Here is an 11,414-nt window from a genome sequence, read left to right as displayed (position 1 = left end):
TGCTCCCCACAGCAAACCCTGGCTTGGGTCTGGGGCCAGGGAGGGGAGTTAAACCTACCTTTCCCTGAGTACAGAGCTTTCCTGCTGCTAAATTTACTGCTGGCTGTGACTGTGAATTACAAATCCCAGAGACACAGGAAGAGAAAGTGATGAGCAACCCTGGAGAGTCGTGCTACTGTGATTGTTGGCTGCAAATCCCAGATACTTTGGGGCAGGAGGAAGAAGAAACAAACACACAGTCCATGCTGCCTATGTGCCAGAGAGGCATGCTCTAGCACCCCCCAGCTTCTGGCCTGAGCCATTGCAAGCATGTGGCTGCATTTCCTGAATCAAATATAAATGTGTGTCCAGTTGTTTCTCAGTTTAATCTCCGCAGTTTAGATTAACCTGCAAAGACTGAATTGATTCAGCCTCAGGACTTTTGACTGTCTGTACTTAGCCTAAAGAATTAAATGAAGGGAATATAATTAATGCCATTCAATGTGATGTTATAGAAAACAAATTTCACCAAACAACATAAATTCCATTTTTTCTGAGATTGCAACTTGGTTAATAAAGGTAACTGCAAAGGTTTAATATACAGGGATTTGACTTAGTGCTACAGAGTATTTTGAATAAATATTAGTACAATACAATATCAATAATGCTTGTCTTAAATGGATTATGGACTAACTCTCAAAAAGTAACTATCAATGAGAAATGATTTTTGAGCTTGTTGTTTCTCGAAAGCTCTTCAGGGACTGATACTAATCCTGGCACTATTTTACTTTATTATCAGTGATGTTAAAGTAAATATGAAATTACTGCTAATAAAATTTATAGATAATGAAAATTATGAGGCTGTGGTAGTTCCACAAAGCAATCTGGATAATTCTGGCATTTCCAAAGGTTTGTGTGCTTGTCTTGGCAAACTTAATGTTCTTCTGAGTGAGGATAATGATGATGAGCTATAACAATTTACCCCTATACATCACCAATATTAGTCCTACCCATCTTTGTCTAAATTATAAGGATTCCCCTCTACTGGATTTTTAGTAGACCCTTTATGAGATGGTTACTGAATTTAAACTCCTTGTCCCACAGAATAATCTGACAACCAAGCTTTATAAAATAGGGAAACTCAAGAAAAGTAACAAGGGCTCAGGCACCATGGCTACTGAGCTATCCCTTAATGAATAGCTCTCCTTTAGACAGCTGTCTGCCAATAGCTGTCTCTAGTGAGAGATGTCATTCTAGGAGGCTACTCTGTAGGAAGCCTGCTTCTACAGCAAAGGTAAACAAAAAGTAAAACATCAAAGCAATCAGCTAAAGTTTTCCACCAGCAATAAATCTTTATATTTTTGGTGATGAGTTTTAAGGTTATGTGCAAATTATTAGCAAATAATTACAATTTACATGCACATAGACTTTTTTTGTTCTAATTCTTTATATTTCCAGTGAATAGCTAGAAGGGCCGAGAAATGTTCAGAAGGGTGGCTACTAGCCATACTCAGAGGTGATTTCTGAAAATGTCTCTGAACAGAATTTCAAATATTGAATTTTATACATTGACAACATGAATTGTATCATGAAAAGAATGTGAAAATACTGTTTTCTGCAAAATTGAGGTAGTAGTACACTTTGGACCTTACATGTTTGATAGCTGCGACTGTTAAGCCTTAAGGTGGGTGGTAGAAGGTTATAAGTGTGGGCTTGAAGAGAGCCTTTCCAATTTAGTGACTGGCTGGTACAAAGCCAAGAGATTTGTCTGTTGTGGGGACTAGGTCTCAATACCTGCAACACTCTGGACCCAGGTAAGTGCTATTTCAGTTTTATTTACTGGGGAAGCCTTATAATGCCTGGCTTACCAAAGTGTGTTTTAAGGCTGTTAAGGAAAATCTGCAAGAGGAGCACTTATCACCCACTGAGGCTACAGAGCCTCTGGAATTTATATTTAAGTACTAACTAACTGCTTTACGCTATGATTTTATCTTAAAAGAAAATGTGGTCAGAGCTAACTGAAGTTGTAGGTGATTTACCTGGCTAATCAGGAGAAGCTAGCCAGGAAATGGGTATGCCAATCCTAATACTTGTGTAAATTTGGATACAGGCTCCTGATTTCTTGTCTCAACATAAAATATGGGAGCCAAATAACTATGTACGTAAGGGCTGGAATGCCTTGATCTATAAGCATCCTCTCTGCCTTTTGTTTTTTGACAAGGTTATGGAGTATTAGGAAAGGAACTGGGAGACTGGCATTCTTAAGCACTGAAAAATCCATGTGATACACATTACATGTTAAACCCATACTGCAGAATCAGAAATCTAATCTGAAAGAAGGTCAGTGTGGGTGCACTGAAATTTAGAAGTCTGTTATGTTGAAACTTCACATTGTAATGATGTCTTTTAGGATTACAATTAGACACTTAACAATTAAACTATATTAAAGGCACTTAAAACCTAAGGGTCCACACATTAAGTCTAGGAACAGACATTCAAAAAGCCTGAGCCTGAATTGATTCAATCTGTTCAGGTTAGTCTAACCTTCAGAGAGTTAACCAGTTTGCAAACAGATAGATGTTCAGCACATGCCTGCAGTGGCTCAGACCAGAAGCCTGGGAATGCTAAAACAGCCCTTCTCTTCCAATGGGGAAGCTGAGCTGAGGGGGTGTGTGGCTAGGCCCCGGCGGGCCCGAGTTAGACTTAGGAGGGGATTAACCCCCACCTCGGCCTGCAGGATTCAGATGGTGGGGGAAGAGGAAATGTCTGCTGTGGGGAAGAAGGAGGGGAGAGCTCTGCCCACCCCAGTCATTCCCCCTTCTCCTCCTCCTCCCCCCTTCCACCCTGGGATGGGGAGGAGGGCACTGCAAGTCTGTTTGACCTTGGAGGGGGACTCTTCCCCCTACTTCTCCCCCACCACTGATAGGTATGGGGGGGGTACTCCACGCAATGCTGCCTGGCCCCAGATGAGGACTCTTTCCCCTCCCCACCCTGCAGGGGGAAGCTATGGGAGGAGAGGGGGTGAGTCCAGCAGCTCCTTGCATGCCCTGGTTAGGTCCATGCTACAGCTGCCTTACAGCTCCTTGCCCCAACCCCCGTACTCCACAGGGAGCTGCTGGGTTATTAGTGAGGGGACTGGCAAGAAAGCAGATAGCTACACGGCCCAGCAGAGGCATGCAGGCTGGATCCAGGGGTGTGGGGGCAGCACTGGCTTCAGGGAGCTGAGGAACAGGCATGGAAGGGAACCTCTTCCCCCAACCACCACTGCTTTGGGCTGATCTGGGTAGTGGGGGAATGCAAGTTGTGGTGTGGAAAATCTATTCAGCAGGAGGGATTCAGTCAGTGGAGGAACAATCCAGGGGGTGGTTGAGAGGGGTGGTCCAAGTGTTGGGCAACTGGGGAGTTAGGAGGGTAATCTCGGGGGTAGGGGTAAAATTGGGGACAATTTAAGGTTGGGATCAGCTCTGGTCCCCTTCCCTCTTTCTCCCGTCTTCCCTTGGCCTATACTACGGCTAAAGAGCTGGCAAGCTTGTCATGGACCACATTTGACAGCTCCTACCCACACCTCTGGTCACTAGTCCTGTAGCAACAGGTCAGATCTGTGCACATTAGAAAGGGCACTTATCCTTAAGGTGTGACTTCTTACAGCAAGTGCTAGCTTTAATACATCCTAACTTTCCTTAGAGTTAGTATGTGCTAATTGTAACATGTAACTAAACCTGACATTACTTTTAGTAACCTAAATACGGACATTTACATCAAGTATTCTGGCAAAAATATAAATCCTGCAGTATGGTAAACAGTATAATTTAAGGAATCATTTTCTTACTTTTTTCTTGTATACGATATACCATAAATTGTATTGTCTGGATATTGTGTCTGAATACTTTATTACCCATCCTTGATTTGGCTGCAGTTGTAGGGTGTGTAATCTAGCTCTCCTGACAATGGAAGTGGAAGGGATATGTGTATGCATGAATCCAATGTTTTAAGAAAAATGCTGCTAAAAAAACACCATTTATTCTACCAGGATTAAATTAAATCTCTTTTATTGGCATATATGCAGCTTGATTCCTCCTTTCCAACGTTCTCAGTGACAAAAAATAATGGAAATTTGGCCAGGTGATAGCAGGTGGAGAGGCTTGGATAACATATGATAATTAGGTGGCAGTCTGAACCTGCTGCTGAAGATTCATAAAAGGAATAATGCCTTGAGATAAGTTAACAGATGATTAGCTTGTTTAAATGGAGACGATAAAGAGAACAACACAGAATGTGGAGCCAAGTAGGTGGTAAAGGGGAAACACTAATGAAGGGGCTAGCAATGTGCTAAAGCTTAATCTTAAAATATTTTCTCATTGGAAAAGGATGATATAGATACTTTTTAAGTGCTTTAGGAAAAAATATGAAGACCAATTAGTAAAGGAAATGGGGGCATTTCAGTTGTCATCAATACTGTACTATCAGCAAAAGTGCTAGAGGCTTTGGCCCATATTAATCAGGTGGACTGCAAAGTACACTGAATGCTAGAATTAAAGTAGCTTGAAATGACAGGAGTAGCAAAGTTAAAACTGCTACTGCATCTACATAGAAAACAGAATGACTACTGAACAAAGTTTTGGCATACATCAGTTCACAGAACACATGCTTGTTCTAATAAAATGGACATGATTAATAATTGCTTTCCATGGACAAATGTTAGAAAGTGTTCTGACTGAATAATCTATGCAAATATATTTACAGAAACAATTTACAGAAGATACTAACCTGTTCAAGACTTCCTCCTCTTTTTAAAAATTTGAGTCATTCAGTCAGGGTAACAGAAACTATATCAGAATTCAAAGAAACTGTACTGTGTCAATTGTAAAACACTAATAGTAAAATATAGATAGTGCAGTAGTCACTGTGAATAGCATGCAAGGATTCTATAGTCTTAAATTTGTTTGCATAACACATTCAACCACTTTATCACTATGAACATATTCCTAACAATCTAAATATAGAAAGCATTTAGAAAGGAAACCAAATATGTTTGTGATCAGATGGCTATAACAATTAGCACAACAGCTGCTTTGAAATTCATGTTATATCCCTAATTGGAATTTGTAGTCAGTTTTATGTCCAGATTTTAAATTTATAGATGGAAGGGGTTAGAGAAGGACAAAGTATCACTTAATGGTTTTGGCAGTGACATTTCAGATTAGGTTAAGAAGAAAGATATGCTATGCACTTCAGAATACTAACACTTCACTACACTTAGTACCATGAGGGATTGCAAGACACCCTTGCAGTAATATTATTATGCTAAGAGAATTAGTCATGTTTTAAAATTCAGAGCTGCAGCGTGTCCCCTTCCTTATACAATATGGAGCCATCTCCATGGGCATGTATCTGGTGCACTGTCAGATCCCTGACATTTGTCACTTCTGAGACCCTGATGCATACTTACCTTGATTGCACGAAACAGCACCCCTCCACTGCCTTCTCAGGAACCTCCTTTCTCTCTGCACCTTTTCTTTATGCATTCCACATCTGTGGCCCCATAAAGTCCTGGCACCTCCTGGTCAACCTCATCCTCGCTCTGGCCAAATTTGCTATCTGGTCAAATTTGCCAGCCCAGGTATAAGACTCTAACTGAGGGGGAAGTTGGGTAACTGCAGGGCTATTTTTCTCTCTCTCCATCACACATGTCTCTAGGCAGAGTTTCTCTGGACCCTTGGACCCATTCAAGGACCAACAGATACTGCTTGGCATGGTTTGCTTGGTGTTTCCCACTTGGAACACCTGTTATTAACTTTTGACCCACACTTCTGTCTCTGTTTTCTCATTTGTTCTACCCAGCACTCAATAGTTATATATCTAGTGGCCTCCCTTATTGGGTCTAGACCCACTGCTCCCCTTTATATCACAAATAGGTCCGCCTTATATGACCTCCTGAAGTCTTTGATGGTGTTGAGAGAGACTTTTTAGAAGCTAAACTTATAACTGAAAAGGCAATGAGGTTTGTGATATACTGATGCATATAAATCTCTAATTCCCCATTTTAATTAATCAGTGGGTGTTTTTATTTTCTTCTTCCCCATTTAGAGGCTGATTCAGATCTCTTCCTCACTAGTTTTGCCTTAGAAGACCTAAATTTACTTTAGTGTGCTTGTTCTTAAGTCACACTGCTGCAACTTAGATCATAATCAAGCCTAAAGGATGTTTTTGCTTTCCAGAGATGGTTATATTAAGTCTATAATCTAATTGTTTGAGTTTGTATGTAAATCAGCCCACAAACATACAATTTAACAAGAAGTTCTGATATTCATCATCTCTTACCTCCGTTCAGCTTCTACTTTGCAAGCAATCTTATATTGGAAGAATTATCCTGTATTGCTATGTATTCTCAACAAGACATTAATTAAAGGATTAACACTAGCTGGTTCTCCAATTATCCTTAAACAGAATATGGTAGTTTATCTTAAGCACAGCATGCTATCATCAATATTCCCGATCAGTACAAATAGAACAGAAATGATATTGTATCTTTTCTCCTCAGATCTTATAACCATCACAATCTCCAGTTGTTTTTGACCCATTTCAAAGGTTCAGAAATCAAAATCCCAGATTTAGATAAAGGATTCCAGCAGCCCTTTATATGATAGCAGCCATTATGTGGCTCAAATGCTAGTATGGATTGCATTTAATCTGGCAGTAACTTGCAGTCTCATTAAGCTTTCTTAACAGCTTACGAAGTTTTCCTCATAATCAGAAAGGGTCATCAGCTTCCTCTCTTTTGAGTTTGACACTCCTATGACTTCAATGTGGAAAAAAAATAGTTTCATACCTTAAGATTCATAAATGTGGGTTCGGAAGGGACTGTGTAGATCTTCTAGTCCGATCCCCTGCCCTGGGCAGGAGAGAAAACTGGGCTCAAATGACCCCAGCCAGGTAAACATTGAGCCTCCTCTTAGAGACCCCCAGGGTAGGAGCCATTCCCACTTCCCTTGGAAGTTGGTTCCAGATCTTAGCCACCCTGACTATGAAGTAGTGCCTTCTAATGTCTAGTCTAAACATTAGAAGGACACAATCTAAGAACACAATCTAACCATCTCCACTACGCTTAATCACATGCCAAACTTTAAACATGATGACTGGGTCATGCTGTTTGAGTAATTTGAAAATTAGAATGCAAGAGAGGTATTTAACTGGGTACAATAAATGCAATATGTCACATGAATTTGCAGGGCATATCTACACGTGCATTTACACCAGCTTAAATTTACTGTGCAGTAAGTAGGAATAGGCTGGCATCTACATGTGCAGGTGTTAAAGTGCATTAACGCTGTGTGTGGACTGTGTGGACTGATTTAGGACTAAAATTAGTCCCAAGTCAGTCCACACGCAGTGTTACTGTGCAGTAAGGTGTCTACATATGAATTACTGTGCAGTAATTAACCGGGCATTGATTTGATACCTGCATGATTCAGCATAAGTTGCCATATTTACTGTGCAATATGGGTGTGAACATGTAGACATGCACCCATACTGCACAGTAAATTTAGTTACTACACAGTAAATGTGCACATGTAGATGTGCCCACTGTGTTCTATATGGAAATTACAATATGTAGTTATGGACTTACAATTTATTTGGAAATTACTATATATAATGTGTATGCACTATAAATAATTTAATTCATTTGTAGTCAGAACAGAACTAGGAAGCCAGAGGCACAGGGTTATTGACAGATATTACAAAAAGTAATGAGCATAAAGAAAATGAGGACTCCTATATCAAGTAATCAGTCCCTATTCCCCAAGAAGGCAAAAACCTGAGCAAATAGATGAGCCTATGCTTTATTTGAACTCTGTCATAACAGCTGGTGAAGTACATTTTAGAAACAAGTGCCCTTCACTGATAAGGCTGTACCTCAGCCACACATGTTCAAATCTGGAAGTTCTTGGCAAAAGTGTGACAATAAATGAAAGGAAGGGAGAAATTCTTAGGTGGCCAGAACCTCAAATACAGAATTTTATAAATTGATCATACGAATTGTATCTAGAAAAAAATATGAAATGTTTGTAATGGAGAAACACCTTAAATAATCCCCAGGAGTACACATGTTTATAAAAACAATAGAATGTAAAACACTGTGGTATGGATTTCTGATGATTGACATGTGAAGTCATGTTATAACCACCAGAAGTAGCAAAAATTTCTACGTTTTTAGCACAGGAACAGAGCGTGATGAGTTTTTGACCAGCATTGTAGACCAAGAAGCAAGGAAGTTAAGTGGGCCAAAGAAGCCACCTTGAGTAGGGAAGATTGACTATAGTTGATGAGATGGGCTTGTCAGTACTGAAAGGGGCAAAAAAGTATCTTCCTGGTAAGAAGTGGTCTAACCTGGTATCTGATTAGAGCCTTTATTTCACCTAAACCACTAGAACCAAGATTTTCCATTCTTTCATAAACTAGTCCTGTATGTTTAAATGGGTTTCCAGGGTGGCAGAGGGAGTCCAAACAGCACTGGTGAACATGGCTACAAAGCAGAAGTTCCATTCTACTTGCTGCTTCTCATTCCTCTGCTCATCTCTTCCTTATTGCTATTAAGCTTGCACAGTATTTTCCCTTAAGGTTAGTAGGATTACACTTGTTATAATAGCATTATCCCATTAGAAACCTCATCTCTATTTTCACTATTTTAGAGAAAAGTGAAAAAAGAGAAATAAAATCATTGAATGAGAATATTTTTATTTTTTATCAGTTAAAATTAGCTGTATTTTAAACACCTGTTTTTATTTCCTTTTAATTATTCCCCAGTTTACTCGGTTTCTTTGTATACTTTGCAATTTTTCCACCTTTCTTTACTACTTTTCCCTTTTCAGCTCCCCTGTATTCCAAATGCTCATAAATGATGGAGTAGAGGAAAATATGGATGAAATCAATCAAGAAAGTTCACCCAAACTGCCATACATCATCTCCTCTCTTATTTTCTTCTCAGGGTACCTCTTTCCATCAGCTGGGATTACAACTGAAGGCTTGCTCCATCTACCAGTACTAACTCATGACATTCTGTGCCTTAGGTAAAGAAATATCGCAGGTTATGGATTCTCGTAAATCTTATTTACAGACCACATAGCACAAACACAGCTAAACAGAAAGATATATGGCAAGGATCACAATGAAGAAGACAGGGATAAATGTGATAATTAATTTCTGTAGATTTTCCCTTGCATGTCTCAGTACCACTTTTATTCATTTTTATAATCTAACAAAGAGTGATATAACATATTTTGGATCTCTATTTATCCACAATGGTTGTTTTATTATATATATAATTTTGAGTATCCCAAAACATTTTGTAAACATTCATATTTGAGCCTTAAAAGGTGCTAACTCTATAAAACTTAATTATATGCATTTATTAACTTAAATGTTACTTAAGCATCACTTTTTATTACCTTAAACATAATTTGTATATCACACAAACATGCAGAAAGAGAGAGATTTCACATCAAGTACACTCTTCAAAGTTTGGAGAAAAATACATGCACATTATACAGAATGATTTCTTTTTAATGTGTTAGTGTTTTAATTGAAATCCAAATACACCCACATGCACATTCACAGGGTGGAAGTTTCAGAATGACTCAGTATTGCCTCAGATCTAATCCCATTGAGTTTTCAGGCACTTACTCCCAAATAGCTGAAGTAAATCTCATAGGTCATGTCCACACTAACTCACGTGTGCGTTTTGCAGTGCCTCCAATGCTTAAGAGACACTACAAAATGCACCCCATGCATGTGATTTGATTCTCAGTGCAGAGGCAAATTTAGATATCAGAAAATTCTTGCATCATAAAAAAAAGTGTGGGGGAAAAAGAGGGGTCACGCACATGGCAGCAACATGCGCTGCCCAATACCAGAGCCCGGCTGGCCAGAAATCTGCTCCGGCTGCTGGGCAGGCTCTGTGTGCCTGGATCACCACTGCTGAAGTTCTGGGAGGCCTCCAGGATCACTTTTCCCTGTGCTAACTCCACATGCAGGGGTGTGCACTGGGGCAGAAAGCATTGGCACAAAATTATGCCATTGCTTTTTTCATCCACACACCCCTGCTCGTGGGGATGTGGCCATATTGCCCATCTTTGGGCACATCTACACATCCATTTCATTCAAGATCAGTATACTCACCAGTAAACTATCTTGAGTAAATTCTCCTAGGCATGTATCTACACATGAAGGACATGGAAGCAGATATGTGCACACAGAGCTGAGTGGGGAGCAAGCTACACACACCCCATCAGCAGGGAGCTCCCAGCCCAAGCTCCACGATGACAGAGTTGGCACTGGGAGATATCCCACTCCCCACTCCCTAATCATGTTCTTGGAGCAGGGAGTCTTGGAATTCCCTGCTGCTGGGGCAGGGGGACATATTCCTTTCCTGGGTTCTGGTGGCAGAGCCTGCCCTGACAGTAGGCAGCTCCTGGGTGCAGGGAGCAATCGCCCACACCCTGGTGGCTGGCTGACTGGGAACAGGTTTGGTCCTGGTCAGGCATTGAGCACTACTGAACAGTAAGTACCTGAGAGTAAATTTGCTACTTGCATTTGCAGGCAGTTACTCATGATTAGCCAGGCTTACTGTACAGTAAAACATGCCACTTCTCAAAAGGGGCTCCAAATGGCGTGGTGCATAATCATATTGCAATACATTTTATTCTAGTTAAAGAGAAACGAGAAGGTTTACTTATATGCTAGGAGCTCAGTGCTACATTATTCTGCTTAAGATCAAAGCAAAAAACAAATATAACTTTATTGAAATGTGTACTAATTTGCTAAATGATGTATGAAGTTTACAAAACACAAAAAATAAGCAAAAATAGTCTAAAGATACTGTTCTATTAGTCCTGTAGTCATTATAGTTAAATGTATGTCTCTTTTATAGTTAAAGGTGTATCTTTTACTCAGATTCAAGACAGCTTGTACAACTGGTGTGCCTGCTTCCCAGGCACCCCTCAGGAACAGGTATGTGACCCTGGCCCCCGTGGAAGAGGAGGCAGAAGAACAGGTCCCCAGAGAAATTGAAGCCACTCAACCTACATCACCGGCTCAGAAGAGTCACACCCTGAGAAGAAGGAGATGCAAAGTTCTGGTGATTGGGGACTCCATCCTGAGGGGAACTGATGGTCCAATCTGTCACTCAGAGCCTTGGTCATGGCAGGTCTGCTGCATACCCAGAGCGAGGATTCACAACATCACAGAGACCATCCTTAAAATCATCAAGCCCTCTGACTACTACCCACTGGCTGTGGTCCATGTGGGTACAAATGATGCATCCAAGGGCAAGCCGGATAACATCATGGAGGACTACAAGGCCTTGGGACACCAACTGAAGAAGACGGGAGCCCAGGTGGTATTTTCCTCCATTCTCCCGGTAAGTGGATGGGGTAGGC

Source organism: Gavialis gangeticus, unplaced genomic scaffold, assembly GCF_001723915.1.
Source record: "Gavialis gangeticus isolate Ggan-Ray unplaced genomic scaffold, GavGan_comp1, whole genome shotgun sequence".
NCBI lineage: Eukaryota > Metazoa > Chordata > Crocodylia > Gavialidae > Gavialis > Gavialis gangeticus.
Note: the sequence above shows the minus strand (reverse complement) of the source record.